Source organism: Cebus imitator, unplaced genomic scaffold (assembly GCF_001604975.1).
Source record: "Cebus imitator isolate Cc_AM_T3 unplaced genomic scaffold, Cebus_imitator-1.0 Scaffold4, whole genome shotgun sequence".
Taxonomy (NCBI): domain Eukaryota; kingdom Metazoa; phylum Chordata; class Mammalia; order Primates; family Cebidae; genus Cebus; species Cebus imitator.
In genome coordinates, this window is record NW_016107319.1 from 8,628,371 (window position 1) to 8,645,684 (window position 17,314).

Here is a 17,314-nt window from a genome sequence, read left to right on the forward strand (position 1 = left end):
CTATAATGTTCACGCACAATGATGAAATTTCCTAATAATGCATTTTTCAAATGTATCCTCATTGTTAAGTGACATGTGACTGTAATCTTCATAGAGAAAACAGAAAGAGGAAGATTAAGCATGAACTCCATCAACATAATACTCAGTCAAAAACACTCATATGTATCTCTACCTACCCATTAGAACTTCTCCTTTTGCACATGTAATAAACACATTTGGCCTTTGTTTTTGTGAGCAAGCATACCATAGTTATTTAAAAGCACGAAGTTTGCAGTCACTCTCAGAGCTCACAATCCTGGCTCTGACGTTTACCTTAGACAAATTATTTTATCACTCTGTTTTCTTACCCATAAAGCATGGGGATAAATATACCTTATATCACAGACTTGTCTTGAAGAACTAACACATAAAGAGTACTTAAAGCATTGCCTGAGAGATGTTAAGTGCTATATGTGTTAGCTATATGTTATCATCATTTTATTAAATCTCTTCCTATGACATTTAATATTGTTAGGAATGTCTCCCTTGAAATTAATTCCCCTGGCTTCTGTGAAATTATTATCTTAAGGTTCTTGTAACTCTCTATTGTCTCTTCAAGATTCTCTTCCTTTATCTGACTATGAAGTACTAATGTGCCCAAGAATTGTTCTTGGTTCTCATTCCTTTTTATTTACCACACTGCCCTTGGAAATTTTATCTACTCCCTTAACCGCAATTACCAATTCTCTCCTCTTTCTCTTTCCTTCTTTTCCTGCATCTGTCATTTTATCTAACAAATATTCATTGAGTTATTCTGTGCCAGGCATCATGCCAAGCACTCTGGCCCAGGCTCCTGCTAGAGCTCCAGATCCACATAATCTATTTGACTTCTCTATCCACCTGCCTCAAAGGTACCTCAAATTCAAGCTACGCAGAACTAAATTTATCACTTCCTCATCCTCCAAACATGTTTCTCAATCTGTATTCTCTGACCCAGAGAGAAGCATTATCATGCACCAGGGTGGCCAATTTGAAATCCTAGGAGTCATGTCTGAGCTCTTCATTATTCACATCCCTGCTTCTAGGTAAGTGCTAAATTCTACCTCTTCAATATTTTTGCCTATTATGGTTGAGTGCCTAGACTTTGGAACCAAATCCCAGCTCTACTATTTGCTGACTACATGATATTAAACATAAGACATTTAACTTCTCTGGACCTCATTTTTCTCCTATGTAAAATGAGGAACAAACCCAGTTTACAGAATGTGATGAGTATTAAATGGGACAATTCACATGTAATACATAGTGTTGATGGCTGATGGCTGTTGTGACACCTTGGTTCATGTTTCTTAGTTTAAAAGAATTTAAACAAGAGACACACAGCAAAGAAGATGCAGCATAGAGTAATTTATTGCAAAAGAAAAAGAATATTTGGAAGTTAGGTGCAGAATAGACAGCATACCATAAGAGTGAGAATTCAGGATGCGCTGCTTTTAAGGGTGAGACAGCAAATACTGGAACTAGGGAGACTCCCTTTATGAGAGTCTTACATGATTATTCATAATGGGGTGGGAAGAAGTATTACAGTAAGCATGTTCTGGGTGGCCTTCTGGGTGCACATGCACAGTAGCTGTACATGCTTGCTCATACATTGCTTGTCTCATTAGCATCTTAAATCTCCACCCAGGGGTGTGTTTTTTACTATTATAATGAGCAAAGGGTCAGTCTAGAAATGGGTAAAATCAAAATGCCCATGCTTTGTAGAGGGGAAATTCCCCACTGAAGATATTTTTGCTTGACTGAGCTCAATTACAATGCAAATGCTGAGGCTTATTGTGGTGACTTTACAGTCACCATGGTTGCTGCATTGCAATAACATGGTTACTTCCTTGACTACCTATCCTGCCTCAATAGTACTGTGTCTAACACATAGTAAGTATTGAATAAATACAGATTATTTCATTTACAACTTCCCTACTGACATTATATTAGTTCAAGCTTCTGTCCTTTTTTACCTATCATCCTAATTGGTGTCCTTGTGTCCAGTCTTGATCTTCATGAGCCCATTAGTCATACTGCTGCCCAAAAATCTGATCTAAAATGCATTACTATAAAATATAAGTACATCAAACTTGAAGTGAACAGTATAAACTCAATTAACCAAGTTGAGGGAAAACTATCCACAACTTGGATCCATCTGAAAATTAGTCTCAGGTTAATAGTAAAAACAAAGACTTGCAATCAACTTTCAGACACAAATCATATTTCCCACCTATTGGAAAACTTCCTCCACAGCAAATACTATTCATACCTATTAAGCTTGGGGCTAAAGCAAGCAAGTGGTTAAGATCATTTATTACAAGACCCTAGTTCCTGATTCTTTTTTGATGATGCACAACATAAAGGAGAATTAATATTTATAACTATCTTCAATACTGAAGGAAGTCCATTACTGAAGTCAGTATTATTCCTGTCAGTAATCAAAAATTACTGAATCCCTGATGGGATTCTTACATGATTATTCATTAGAGGGTGGGAAGACGTGTTACTAAAATTACTGAATTTTTGATAGGTGTATTTAAAATTCTGAATTGTCAACAACTTGGAGAACTTTGGGTCCTGAAAGGGATGCAGCATAAAAAGACTTTGCTGATAATAATGTATTATTTTAACATAAGAATTCAACCATAAAAAGTTTGAGAAAGGTTAAGCCATATTGGTTAATAGTTATCATTGGATATATTATAGAAAACTTATTGAAAAGCAAAATTATACCACTGAATCTTATGTTCCTATTCTAAAGTGGGAGAAAACTTACAGCATGAGTTAAGAAAGAATTCTTTTAAACCACATAGTCTGGGAAAAACTAATTTTATTTATATACATAAATACTGATCTATTTTATGTTTGCCTACCTTTTATTTCCTACTGCCAGTAATAATTTTTCTTGTCTTTATTGAAATTTAATCAACCTGCCCCTTTCTAAATCACTCAGACTGGAAAAATACTGCCCAAGAAAAGTATGGCTTAGTTTGACAAAGTAAAATAATTAATCTGAAAATTTGCAAATAGCTGGGAATTTTTCTGTTAACCATTTAATGATGTTCTAGGAAAAAAATGCATAAAGCAGCATTTTCTCTTTCATATACTGAATCACATTTTTAGTCAAAAACACACACTAAAATTAATATTGTTCACCCCTTAAAAACAAACAAGCAATATAACTTTATCTATTATCAAAAAGAGCTAGAGAAAATAGTCAGAACACCTTATTTTTCATAGTTGAATAAGCTCCGCATTGAAATGAATCTGCATTTACAACATACCTTATGGAATAACTAATATCTTCACTGCTGTTTTCTTTGGAAGTAATGTCGTCTGTCATATAATCTCATCCTGGACTATGTTATTAAAAAGCTATAGAGATTGGAAGATCAAGGTTAGTTTTTTCAGAGATGAAATGACAAATTCAATGAAGCATCATTACTCATACAGAAATAGAAGGAAATATACAACTTGTATTGCTATCATACACAAAAAATGGTGTCAAAAGGCAGTTCCATATCATCATACAATAAATTCTCTCCAAAAATTTATGTCATTATGTGAAGACATTTGAAGGGTTGATAATGGAATTTGTTCAGATTTTTTTCATGGCTAAAGACTAGAGACAACTCTAAAAAGAAAAGAAATGCTCAAAATTCTGCCTCCCTCTAAAATAAAATCTCATTTCAAAGAAATATTTGTTGGTAAATAATTGGATTCACTCTACAATATTTGGAGCCCAAATCTACAGTAGATTTTGGACAGAGTGGATTATTTTACACATATTGTAGGATAAGTCGAATGAGTAATTATGTTTATATTGTTGATCACAGAGAGTTTTAGGAACTTTGAAAGGAGACAAGAATATTCATGATCAATGAGATTAAGTAACAATTATGTTGTCCTACACTTGGATTGGAAATATAAGTGTGAACTCAGGTTTTATTTTTAAACATCAATCAAGAGAGGGAGAGAGAGAAAGAAAACTCATAAATCCCTCAGAAACAATAGAAATCACTCAGAAACAACAGAAATAAGGCAAATTTAGTAGCACCCAGAATGGGGTCACCAAATACTCCTTCTCACAAAGAGGAACACTGATAATTTGGAGAAGTAGCTAATTCCAGAGGTGGGACAGGAAATGTTCAAGATGAGCCTATAACATTTTGTCATACCAGCAGTCTAGGAAAGCAATAGAGGCTACTAGGGTCATGTCACAAAGATTCAGGAGCCAACCTGAATAAGCTCCTCCTGTACAAATATGGTACAACTTGAGCATCACTAAGATTAATACCAAACTATGTTTATAACCATTAATTCATAATAATATGAAAAAAGCTTATTTATTTTCTTTGTAGGATATTCTACCTTCCTTAGCTCTGTCTGAAATAAAGAAATACACAGATATAAAGATGTGTATATGTTTATTTTTTGTAGCAGCCAGGGTTTTAGCACAATATGAAAAAATATGATATTCAATGCAAAATAAATTTAAACCATGAATATGCTTACTAATATATTTAACTTTTAACCCAACAAAAGCATTTTCCATAGGTGGCAACAGCAGAAAAAATGGTGAGCACAATGTGATTAAAGAAATGTTCATGAATTCATTCCTGTTACTTCTATAGAAGTTGATAAAATTAACAATTCTCTACAAGGTCAATTAAGAACTGCTAATGAAGTTTTCTGAAAGATTGCCTGAATCCTTTTAAATCTTTTCGTTTTGGTCTATAGCTATTACAGTCTTCAGAAAAACTTTTAGTAATAATCAACATTTTATCTTATTAAGGAAAGAAACTTTGCAAGAAGCAGTAGTTTATTTTTCATTTGATATGTTAAATCATTTTAAAGTATATACTAAATCTTTGGAGATATATTCAGTGGGGTGTTTCCAAGGGCAGCCTCCCAGTCAGTCCTATTTTCAAACCAAAGATGCCTGTTGTTTCCAATATATTGTTGTTATGTTTTGGTAGATGGCTGTGATAACATATTACTCCACCTAGTTAAGCAGGCTCTATTCACCACAGGCATGTAACTATTTCCTTTTGTATCATTTGCCAACACTCATTTCTTAGCACAAACTCTGCTTTTATTCACGTTCCATGCAATATGTGCTTGAGATCAAACATCCAATTTTCAACACTATCATTATTGTCCCTACCATTTACAATAACCTACAAGAGCAGTGTGGTGCAGTAAAAATTACATGGGCTTTGAAATAAGACAAATCTTGGTTAGAAGTACAAATCACTTACTCGATATATGACCTTGGGGAAATTACATACCCTGAGTCCATTTCGTTGTCTGTAAAGTAGGGAAAATAACACCTAACTTGCAAATTTGTTGTAAAGATTGATGTAGTACATACAGAAAGTACCTCCTCCCCACCAAATAATAAACATAAAGGCTCACGTAAAAGCAATAAGTTCTCATTTTCTCTTTTTGAGCTCTATCTTTCTACACAGTAAGATAATGCTTTGTATTACTATTTTAATAATACCAACATGTCTTTCATGAGCTATTTAATCTCATACTCCACTCAACATAGTGATTGCTGATATTTTTCCTAACTGTCTTGATTTCACGCTTTCTGGTGACCCTATGAGAACGGGTGTCAGCACAGAATTTCTATATAGAAGGAACTTGGAGCAACAATTTGATAAGGAGACATTCAGAAGATTGTAAAGCTGAATTTGCAAAGCCAGGGCACTGTTTTTAGCTACAGTGTAAATGATAGGGCCAGAAGCAGGGAAATTCTGGGCAGAAAAGGGCGGGTCCCTAGCGAGGGCCCCACTCTCAAGCTGAAAAGCCTGGAACTGCAGCCCAAAGTGAGAACACACATCCCTGTTTTCCCACTCAAATGTTGCCTTTTCCAAAACCACCCATGGCCTGACCCACCCCCATCCTGTGCCTATAAAAACCCCAGAACTCAGACAGGAGAGAGAAGAAGCACCTGTAGTCAGAGACTTCAACTGGACATTGGCTTGACTGCAGAGGGACAGCTTGATGCCTTGGGAGAGGTTTTTGGCCAGGGATGGCCAGACTCCAGAGGAAGATTACCTTCCCACTCCCTACCCGTTTTAGCTCCCCTTCCTGCTGAGAGCCACTTTCATCAACAATAAAATCCCCTGCACTTACCGTGTTCAATTCGTTCATACAACCTCATTACTCCTGGACACTGGACAAGAACTTGGGTGCCATGAGTGCGGGTGTAAAAGGCTGTAACACTGACCCTCCACTGAGCTGTTAACACTTAAGCCACCTATGGATAGAAAAGCTAAAAGGCTACCGTAACACTTCTGGGGCTTCAGGGGTTACAGACAACCCCCAAGATGTTGCCGTAAGGCCCACAGGGAGTTTTGCTCCTGCTGGCACCCAAAAGCACTCAACCCAGCTCCTGCACTTGCTCACCTGCACTCCTCCTCCTGTGAGGTGTGGAATGCAGTGGGACCAAGCGAGTAGAGTTCAACCCTGCTGGTAACAAAGCAGCTGGCTAGTTCTAGCACCCGTGCACACAAAGGGGTCAGGGAGATATCCTGCTTCATAAGTAGAGAAACTTTTGAATTGATGCTGTGCTTGCAAAGCAAATACCGTTTTGTTTTTTTTTTTTTTTTAACATATATTGTTTTGTTTGGGAATAGCTCTTCAGGAGGCCAAAGAAGATAGAAAAGATCTTAAAAAACCTCCTTCTCCCATCACCTCCAGACATCTTTTAGGCCATTGATCATTATACTCCATGACACTACATTCTCAGATTATGTTAGTATCTATACTGACTCTCTTCTTTCCTCATAACCTATTTCCTCCTCCAAAATGTTTACCCTAAGAGAAATTAAGAGTTATAAACTGCTCACTCCCCACCGACTAATTTTGACCAAATGCAATTTTCTTTAATCAAGAGAGCCACATATATTGGTTAATGCTGGAGCCAAGCTGCTTGTGTTCAGGCAGTTGCATGACCTTGGGCAAATTCCTTTTATCCCATTTGTGCCTCTGCTTCTTCAGTTGTAAAATGAGGAAAAGAATAGTAATCTACCCCATAGTATTCGTGTAAAAATTAAATAAGTTAATAACTGGCACAAAGTAAGTGATATGCAAAGGTCTGCTATTATTACTTAAGTTTAAATGGAACAATCTTACATATATGCAGCATTTATATAGGCTACTTTTCTATAGGCAACTACCTCACCATCAAGTCCTCTAGATGTTTGGTAATTAAGTCCCACTCAGGTGTGCCCCTATTCCATTGTTATTCAATTTTGATCTGTGGCAAACTGTTATGTTATTATTGATTCTACAAATATTTACTGAGTACTTACTATGTGCCAGACATTGTGCTAGGAGTTTAGAATATAATGGTGAGTAAAAACATATTCCCATCCCCTTGCAATGCTTACATACAGTGGAAGAGAGCACCACAAATCCAATAATCATAAAACAAATGGAAAACATTCACTATAAAAAATGCTAAATGCTACAAGGTGAGGCACATGATGCTATAAGAAAACCAACTTACCAAAAATCAATTTTCAGAACGCCAGCTTGTCAAAAGTCAGTTTTCCAAATGGCTGAGTCACAGAATTTCCTAATGGAAAAATCACTGAAAGCTACTTTGCCAATTTCTAGAAAGCCAATTTAATAAATAGTCGTCTGCCAAGTCATCATTTCACCAAATGAGCAATTTACCAAATTACGGGGGATTTTTTTGAAGTCTTAATTTCACAGAAGTTTTAATGCATCCTTTCATGATAGCTCTTTAACCCTGAATTTGACTGTCTGTCTGGTTGAATGTTAATTCCATGTTTTCACATTTCAAATGCCAAGCCCTTCGCTCATGCTCTGTGATCCAGTACTCCAATGTAAGCAAATGGTGGGCTTCTCCATAACAGTCTTCAGACTTAGGCTTCTGCTTATCTCTGTCACTGCCAGAAAGACAGCTGCAAAGAACCATCCTAGACTAGGATGTTGAATGGATTTTCTGCAAATTGTCTACTGCTAAATTTGCTTTCAGCAAATTGGTCATTTGTGGAATTAACTCTCACTTAACTGTTTCTCAGTGAAATTACCCAGAGCCAATGTGTTGAGAGCTTACAAATGAGGAATTTGGGTTTGTCAGAATGATGACAGAAGGCTTCACTGAGGAAAAAAAATAACTGAACTAAGTTCAGAAGGATAAGTAAACCAGGCAAAAGAGAAAGGAAAGAATGTCTAAGCAAAGAGAAAAGAATATGCAAAGGCCACTTGGGGAGGAAGCAGTGGAATTACTGGGGTTGCAAAAAGGCCAGCGTGGCTGAAGTACAGAGAACGAGGCAGAAAATAGTGTGAATTGAGGCTAGAAATAAAGTTAGGGGCTAGGCTACACTATACCTTAGAGACCATAATAAAGACTGCTGTTCTCATTTTAAGAATTGAAATTCTTAATATATTTTAAGTAAGATATAATTGGACTTGTATTTTGTCCTTTCTTTTAATTGTTGTGGGTACATAATAGGTGTATATATTTATAGGGTACATGAGATGTTTCAATATGCAATGCATCACAGTCATCATGTAAAATAGGGTATCCCTCCCCCTCAAGCATTCATCATTTGTGTTACAAACAGTCCTATTATACTATTTTAGCTTTTTTAAATCTACAATTAAATTATTGACTATAGTCACTTTGTTGTGCTATAAAATACCCCAGTATTTTATACTAAGACTTACTTATTTATTTATTTTTTGGTATTCATTAACCATCCACACCTTCCCCAACCTGCCACTATCCTTCCCAGCCTCTGGTAACTATCCTACTTTCTTTCTCATGAGTTCAATTATTTTGATTTTTAGATCCCACAAAAAAGTGAGAACATATCATGTTTGTCTTTCTGAACCTGCTTATTTCACCTAGCATGATGACCTCCAGTTCCATACATGTTGATGGAAATGACATATTGTCATTCTTTTTTATGGCTGAATAGTATTCCATTGTATATAAGTACCACATTTTCTTTATCCACTCATCTGTTGATGGACACTTAGGTTGTTTCCAATTTTTGGCTATTGCAAAGAGTCCTGCAACAAACGTGAGTGCAGATATTTCTTTCATATACTGATTTCCTTTCTTTGGAGTTATACCCAGCAGTGGGATTACTGGATCATATGGTAGCAGTTTTTTAGTTTTTTGAGGAACCCCCATACTGTTCTCCATAGTGGTTATACTAATTTACATTCCCACCAACAATGAGGGTTCCCTTTCCTCCACATTCTCACCAGCATTTATTATTGCCTGCTTTTGGAAAAAAGCCTCATTACGGTTTTACTTTGCATTTCTCTGATGATCAATGATGTTGATCACTTTTTCATATGCCTGCTTGCCATTTGTATGTCTTCTTTTGAGAAATGGCTATTCAAATCTTTTTCCCATTTTTAAAATCATATTATTAGCTTTTTTCCTATAGAGTTGTCTGAGCTTCTTATATATTCTGGTTATTAATTCTTTGTCAAATGAGTAGTTTGCAAATATTTTCTCCCATTCTGTGGGTTGTCTCTTCACTTTGTTGTTTCCTTTGCTGTGCAGAAGCTTTTTAACTTGATGTGATTCCATTTGCCCATTTTTGCTTTCATTGCCTTTGCTAATCAGTTATTACTGAAGAGATCTTTGCCCGACAGATGTCCTAGAGAGTTTCTTCAATGTCTTCTTGTAGTAGTTTGATAGTTTCAAGTATTACATTTAAGTTTTTAATACATTTTGATTTTAGTTTTGTATATAGTGAGAGATAGGGGTCTAGTTTCATTCTTCTGCATATGGATATCCAGTTTTCCAAGCATTATTTATTGCAAAGACTGTCTTTTCCCCAGCGTACGTTCTTGGCACCTTTGTCAAAATGAATTCACTGCAGGTGTGTAGATTTGTTTCTGGGTTCTTTACTCTGCTTTATTGATCTATGTGTCTGTTTTTATGCCAGTACCATGCTCTTTTGGTTACTATAGCTCTATAGTATAATTTGAAGTCAGGTAATGTAATTCCTCCAGTTTTGTTCTTTTTCCTTAGGAAGGTTTTTGTTATTCTAGGTCCTTTGTATTTCCATATAAATTTTAGAATTGTGTTTTCTTTTCCCATGAAGAACATCATTTGTATTTTGATACAGAATGCATTGAATCTGTAGATTTCTTTGGTAGTGTGCGCATTTTAACAATACTAACTCTTCCATCCATGAACTTGAAATATATTTTCATTTGTTGGTGTCCCCTTCAATTTTTTTCATTATAGTTTTATAGTTTTCATTATAGAGATCTTTTACTTCTTTGGTTAATTCCTAGGCGTTTTTTTGTGGCTATTGTAAATGAGATTACTTTTTAAATTTCTTTTTCAGATTGTTCATTGTTGACATATAAAAATGCTATAATTTATGTATGTTGATTTTGTATCCTGCAACTTTATTGAATTTGTTTATGAGTTTTAATCAATTTTTGGCAATCTTTAGGTTTTTCCAAATATGAGATCATATCATCTGCAAAGAAGGATAATTTGACTTCTTCCTTTCCAATTTGGGTGCCCTTTATTTCTTTCTCTTGTCTGATTGCTCTAGCTAGGAATTCCAGTAACATGTTTAATAACAGTGGTGAAAGTGGGCATCCTTGTCATATTCCAGATCTTAGAGGAAAGGTTTTCAGGTTTTGTGTATTCAATATGATACTAGCTGTGGGTATGTCATACATGGTTTTTTATTATGTTGAGATATGTTCCTTCTATACCCAGTTTTTTAGGGGTTTTATCATGAAGAGATGTTAAATTTTATCAAATGCTTTCTCGGCATCAATTGAAATGAACATATGCTTTTTGTCCTTCATTCTGTTGATATATCACCCTGATTGATTTACATATATTAAACTATCCTTGCCTCTCTAAGACAAATTTCACTTGGTCAAGATGAATAATCTTTTTGATGTAGTGTTGAATTCAGTCTGCTAGTATTTTATTGAGGATTTCTGCATCACTATTCATCAGCAATATTAGCCTGCAGTTTTTGTGGGGTTTTTTAAAGTATTTTCTTTTCTATTTTTAGGGTTAGTATTAGCTTTTTTAAATGTTTGGTAGAATGCAGCAATGAAGCCATCTGGCCTGGGCTTTGCTTTACTGAAAGATTTTTTTTTTTTTTTTTAAGGCAGCACTTTCATTTTTCCTTACACAATGACAGGTTGCTGGGGCCTAATGTTCTCACATAACAGTAGAAAATCAAAATTTGTTGTCACATCTTTAAAGAATCGAGAGTTATGTACAAAAAAAACCTTACATAAATTAAAAGGATGAATACATTTACAGGTGTAATGCAAACTGCTTCCAACTCAAGGCAAGTAACAGCCCACAGTGCCCTGGCAGAAAAACATCAGCTAAGAAAGGAAACTGGGTCTTATGGCTTGGACTTTCCAACCCTGACAGACTGGCAGCCCTTGCCAGCCTCTAGAGTAATGCCAGAACACTCAGCCCTGACACAGTAATACCCTGCACAGATAGGAGACTGCTGGTCACACAGACTCACCAAGCCAGACTTGTCTTCCCACAAGCACATTCTTACCTCAGCCATGAAGTGACCAAGCCAGATGTACTAAAGGTTGAAATCAAAGATATGTACAGGGTATTAAACAAATAACAAGAGGAACAGTTAACTTGAATACAAGGTCAAAATCAGCAACAAGTTCTACAATCCAGTGCTGATATCAGATACCAGCTTCAAGGACAATTTCTTTTCGAAGGCTTATTCCAGTTTTGTGAGGCTAGCATGAGGTGTATGCATTTTCCAGGGGCCAATTTATACTTCCGAATTAACCCATGCAGCAAATGCTACGCATCTGCTCACAGTCCATTTAGAAGCATTTGCAGTGGACAATGGAGGGGCCAGACTCATTGTACTCCTGCTTGCTAGTCCACATCTGCTGGAAGGTGGACAGTAAGGCCAGGATGGAGCCACTGATCCACATGGAGTACTTATGCTCTGGGGGTGCAATGATCTTGATCTTCATGGTACTGGGTGCCAGGGCAGTGATCTCCTTCTGCATCATGTTGGCAATGCCTGTGTACATGGTGGTGCCACCAGACAGCACATGTCACACTTCATGATGGAGTTGAAGGTGGTCTCGTGGATGCCACAAGATTCCATGCCGAGAAAGGAAGGCTGGAACAGTGCCTCCAGACACCGGAACTGCTCATTACCAATGGTGATGACCTGGCCATCGGACAGCTCATAGCTCTTCTCCAGAGATGAGGAGGATGCGGCTTTGGCATCTCCTGCTTGAAGTCCAGGGCAATGTAGCACAGCTTCTCCTTGATGTCACACAATCTCCCACTTGGCTGTGGTGGTGAAGCTGTAGCCACACTCAGTGAGGACCTTCATGAGGTAGTCAGTCAGGTCCCGGGCAGCCAGGTCCAGATGCAGGATAGCGTAGGGAAGGGCATAGCCCTTGAAGATGGGCACCCTGTGGGTGACCCCATCTCCAGAGTCCATGACAATGCCAGTGGTGCACCCAGAGACGTAGAGGGACAGCATGGCCTGGATAGCCACATACATGGCCAGGGTGTGAATGTCTCAAACATGATCTGAGTCATCTTCTCTCTGTTGGCCTTGGGGTTCAGGGGGGCCTCGGCCAGCAGCACGGGGTGCTGTTCCAGGGCCACACACAGCTTATTGTAGAAGGTGTGGTGCCAGATTTTCTCCATGTCGTCTCAGTTGGTGATGATGCCGTGCTCGATAGGGTACCTCAGGGTCAGGATGCTGTGCCTGCTGTGGGCCTCACTGCCCACGTAGGAGTCCTTCTGGCCCATGCCGACCATCACGTCCTGGTGCTGAGGGCACCTGACAGTGGAGGGAAACATGGCTCAGGGAGCGTCGTCCCCAGCAAAGCCAGCTTTGCACATGCTGGAACCATTGTATATAACGAGCGCAGCAATTTCTTCTTCCATTGTGACCAGTGGAGGAGTAGGGCAGCAGAGTGATGAGAGAACACTGTACGCCAGCTGGCAGCAGAGACTGAGACCCACTGAAAGATTTTTTATTATGGCTTCAATCTCCTTACTTGTTATTGGTCTGTTCAGGTTTTGGATTCTTTCATGGCTCTGTCTTGGTAAGTTGCATGTGTCTAGGTATTTGACCATTTCTTCTAAATTTGCCAATTTATTGGCAAAATGTCAAAATGTTTGCGTAGTATGCACATTTTAACAATACTGATTTTCACAATATTTGACTACTTATAGTAGCCACTAATAATCCTTTGAATTTCTACAGTATCAGTTGTAATATGTCCTCTTTCAACTTCATTTATTTGGGTCTTCCCTCTTTCTCTTTTTTTTTTTTTTTTTTTTTTTTTTTTTTTTTTTTTTTTTTTTTTTTTTTTTTTTTTTTTTTTTTTTTTTATAAAATTTTTTTTTTTTTTTTTTTTTTTTTTTTTTTTTTTTGTAAAGCCAGGAGTAATGTCCACTCTTTTATTTCTGATTTAGTAATGTGAGTTATCTTTGCTTTTTTCTTCATTAATCTGACTAAAGTTTTGTCAATTTTGTTAAATTTTCAAAAAAACAACTTTTTGTTTCATTGATCTTTTGTGTTATTTTCTTCATTTCAATTTTATTTATTTATGCTCTGATCTTTATTCTTTATTTTTTCTACTATTTTTGAGTTTGGTTTGCTCTTGTTCTTCTAGTTCTTTAAGATGCTTCATTAGATTGTTTACTTGAATTTTTTTTTCTTTTTTGTTACAGGCATATATAGCTATAAACCTTCCCTCTTAGTATTGCTTGTGCTATATCCCATAGGTTTTGGTATATTGTATTTTCATTATCATTTGTTTCCAGAAATTTTTCAATTTCCTTCTTAATTTCTTCATTGACCCACTGGTCATTCAGGAGTATATTGTTTAATTTCCGTGTGTGTGTGTGTGTGTGTGTGTGTGTAGTTTATACACACGTATATATCCATGTGTGTGTGTATATACATATATTTTTTCTTAATTCTTGTTACTGATTTCTATTTTTGTTTTTTTTTTTGTGATCAGAGAATATGCTTGATATAATTTCAATTTTTTTTAAGTTTTAAGGCTTGTTTTGGGACCTAACATATAGTCTTCTCTTGAAAATGATCCATGTGCTGAGAAGAAGTTTGTATATTCTGCAGCCATTAGATTGTAATATCTATTAGGTCAATTTGGTCTATAGTGCAGAGTAAGTCCAATGTTTCTATGTTGATTTTCTGTCTGAAAGATCTGTTCAATGCTAAAAGTAGCATGTTGATGACTCTAGCTATTTTTGTGTTGGGACCTCTCTAACTCTAATAGTATTTGATTTATATATCTGGGTGCTGGAGTATAGATAGGGTGCATATATACTTTAAATTGTTATATCTTATTTATCTTTATATAGTGACCTTCTTTGTCTCTTGTTACAGTTTGCATCTTTAAATCTATTTTGTCTGATATAAATATAGCTACTCCTGCTCTCTTTTGGTTTCCATTGGCATGGAGTATCTTTTTCCATCCCTTTATTTTTAGTCTTTATGTCTTTAAAGGTGAAGTGTGTTTCTTGTAGGCAATAGATCATTGAGTCTTGGTTTCTTATTCGTTTAGTCTCTCTATATCTTTTGATTGAACAGTTCAGTCCATTTACATTCAATGTTATTATCAATAAGTAAGAATTTACTCTTGTCATTTGGTTATTTGTTCTCCAGTTGTTTTGTGGTCTTCTCTTCCTTCTTTCCCTCCAGGCATGGTTTGGCTGTGTCCCCACCCAAATCTCATCTTGAATTGTAACTCCTACAATTCTCACATGTCATGAGAGGGACCCAGTGAAAGGTAATTGAATCATGGGGGCAGATCTTTCTCATGCTGTTGTCACAATAATGAGTAAGTCTCACAAGATCTGATAGTTTTAAAAAGAAAAGTTGCCCTGCAGAAACTTATTCACTCTTTGCTTGCTGTCATCCATGTAAGACATGACTTGCTCCTCCTTGCCTTCTGCCATGATTGTGAGGCCTCCCCAGCCATGTGGAACTGTAAGTCCATTAATCCTCTTTTTCTTCCCAGTCTTGGGTTTGTCTTTATCAGCAATGCGAAAATGGAATAATACACCTCCTGTCTTCATTTTAGTGAAGGTGATTTTCTCTGGTGATATGTTCAGTTTCTTGCTTTCTAGTTTTTGTGTATCCATTATATGTTTATGGTTTGAGGTTACCACAAGGCTTGCAAATTCTATTTTATAACCCATTGCTTTAAGCTGACAACAACTTAACATTGTTTGCATAAACAAACAAGCAAAAAGAAAGCTAATAAAGAATCTATGCCTTAACTTTATCTCCCTGCTTTTTAATTTTGTTGTTTCTATCTTTTTGTACTAGATCTTGAAAAGTCGTAGTTATTATTTTTGATTGGTTCATAATTTAGTCTATTTAAAATAAAAGTAATTTATATACCACAGTTACAGTGTTATGATATTCAGCGTTTTTCTGTGTACTTACTATTACCAGTGAGCTTTTTACCTTCAGATGATTTCTTATTGCTCATTAACATCCTTTTCTTTCTGATTGAAGTACTCTCTTTAGCCTTTCTTATAGGACAGGTTTGATGTTGATGAAATCCCTCAGCTTTTTTTTCGTCTGGGAAACTTTTTTTTTTCACCCTTCAAGTTTGAAGGGCATTTTCACTAGACATATTATTCCAGGGTAAAAGTTTATTTTTTTCAGCACTTCAAATATGTCACACCACTCTCTCCTGTACAGTAAGGTTTCCACTGAAATGTGTGATGCCAGAAATATTGGAGCTCCATGGTATGTTATTTGCTTCTTTTCTCTTGCTGTGTTTAGGATCCTTTCTTTAACCTTGATTGAGGGAGTCTTCTTTGAGTTAAATCTTCTTAGTGCTCTGTAACTTTCTTGTACTTGGATATTGATATCTTTCTCTAGCTTTGAGAAGTTCTCTGTTGTTATTCCTATGAATAAACTTTCTACCCCTTTCTCTTTTCTATCTCCTCTTTAAAGCCAATAATTATTTTTGCCCTTTTGAGGCTATTTTCTAGATCCTGTGGGCATGCTCAATTGTTTTTATTATTTTTCTTTTGTCTCCTTTGACTGTGTTTTCAAATACCCTGTCTTCAGGCTTGCTCATTGTTTCTTCTGATTGATCAATTCTGCTACTAAAAGACTCTAGTCCCTTTTTCATCATGCCAGTTGAATTTTTCTGCTCCAGAATTTCTGCTTAGTGTTTTATTTCAATATTTTCAATTTATCTGATAAAATTATTAATTCTTTTTCTGTATTATCTTGAATTTGAGTTTCCTCAAAACAGCTACTTTAAATTCTCTGTCTGAAAGAGCACATATCTCCGTTTCTCCAGGATTGGTCCCTGATACCTTATTTTGTTCATTGGTGAGACTATGTTTTCCTGGATGGTGTTGATGAAAGTAGATGTTCTTTCTGGGCACTGAAGAGTAAGGTATTTATTGTAGTCTTCTCAGTCTGAGGTTGTTTGTACCCATTATTTTTGGGAAGACTTCAGATCATTAAAAAAACTTGGAGTTTTGATCTAAGCTATAGCTGCTTTAAGGGACACCCCAAGCCTGGTAACGCTGTGGTTCTTGCAGACTCATAGAAGTAGCACCTTAATGATCTTTGACAAGATCCAAAAAATTTCCTTGGATTACCAGGCAAAGAGTTTTTTCTCTTCCCTTCCTTTCTCCCAAATGAACAGAGTCTCTCTCTCTGTCTGTTCTGAGCCATCTGGAGCTGAGGATAAAGTGACACAAGCACCCACCACCAGTAAGATTGTGTTGTCAGACCCAAAGCGAGCACAGCAGTGGGTCTTGCCAAAGTCCTGCTGTAACAACTCCCTGGCTATGGCCTATGTTCAGTCAAGGCCCTGGGGCTCTACCATTAGCAGGTGGCAAAACCAGCCAGGCCTGTGTCTTTCCTTTCAGGGTAGTGAGTTCCCCCAGGTCCTAGGCATGTCCAGAGGTGCCATACAGGAGCCAGGGACTAGAATCAAATATCTTAGAAGTCTGCCTGGTGTTCTATTGTGCTCAACTGGGCTGCCACTCAAACAAAATGTAGAACCTCCTCTTACTAAAGGCAAATAAGCCTCACTCCATTACTACCACCACCACAAGCCCATGAGGTATATGTCCACATTGCCACCAACGTTCTCTTTTGGCCCAAGGGCTCCTTAGTCAGCTTGTGCTGAATGCAGCCAGGCATGGGACTCCCCCTTCAGAGCAGTGGGCTCCCATCTGGCCCAGGGCAGATCTGGAAACGCCATCCAAGGACCAAGTCCT

General features: G+C 36.9%; 1 pseudogene across 1 annotated transcript; it reads right to left on the reverse strand.

Annotated features, from left to right (window-relative positions):
- Nucleotides 1-11,169: 11,169 nt before the first annotated feature.
- Nucleotides 11,170-13,023, reverse strand: LOC108308548 (annotated as a pseudogene). Its single transcript, XR_001826964.2, has one exon. The product of XR_001826964.2 is annotated as an actin, cytoplasmic 2-like (transcript).
- Between the last annotated feature and the right edge of the window lie 4,291 nt (nucleotides 13,024-17,314).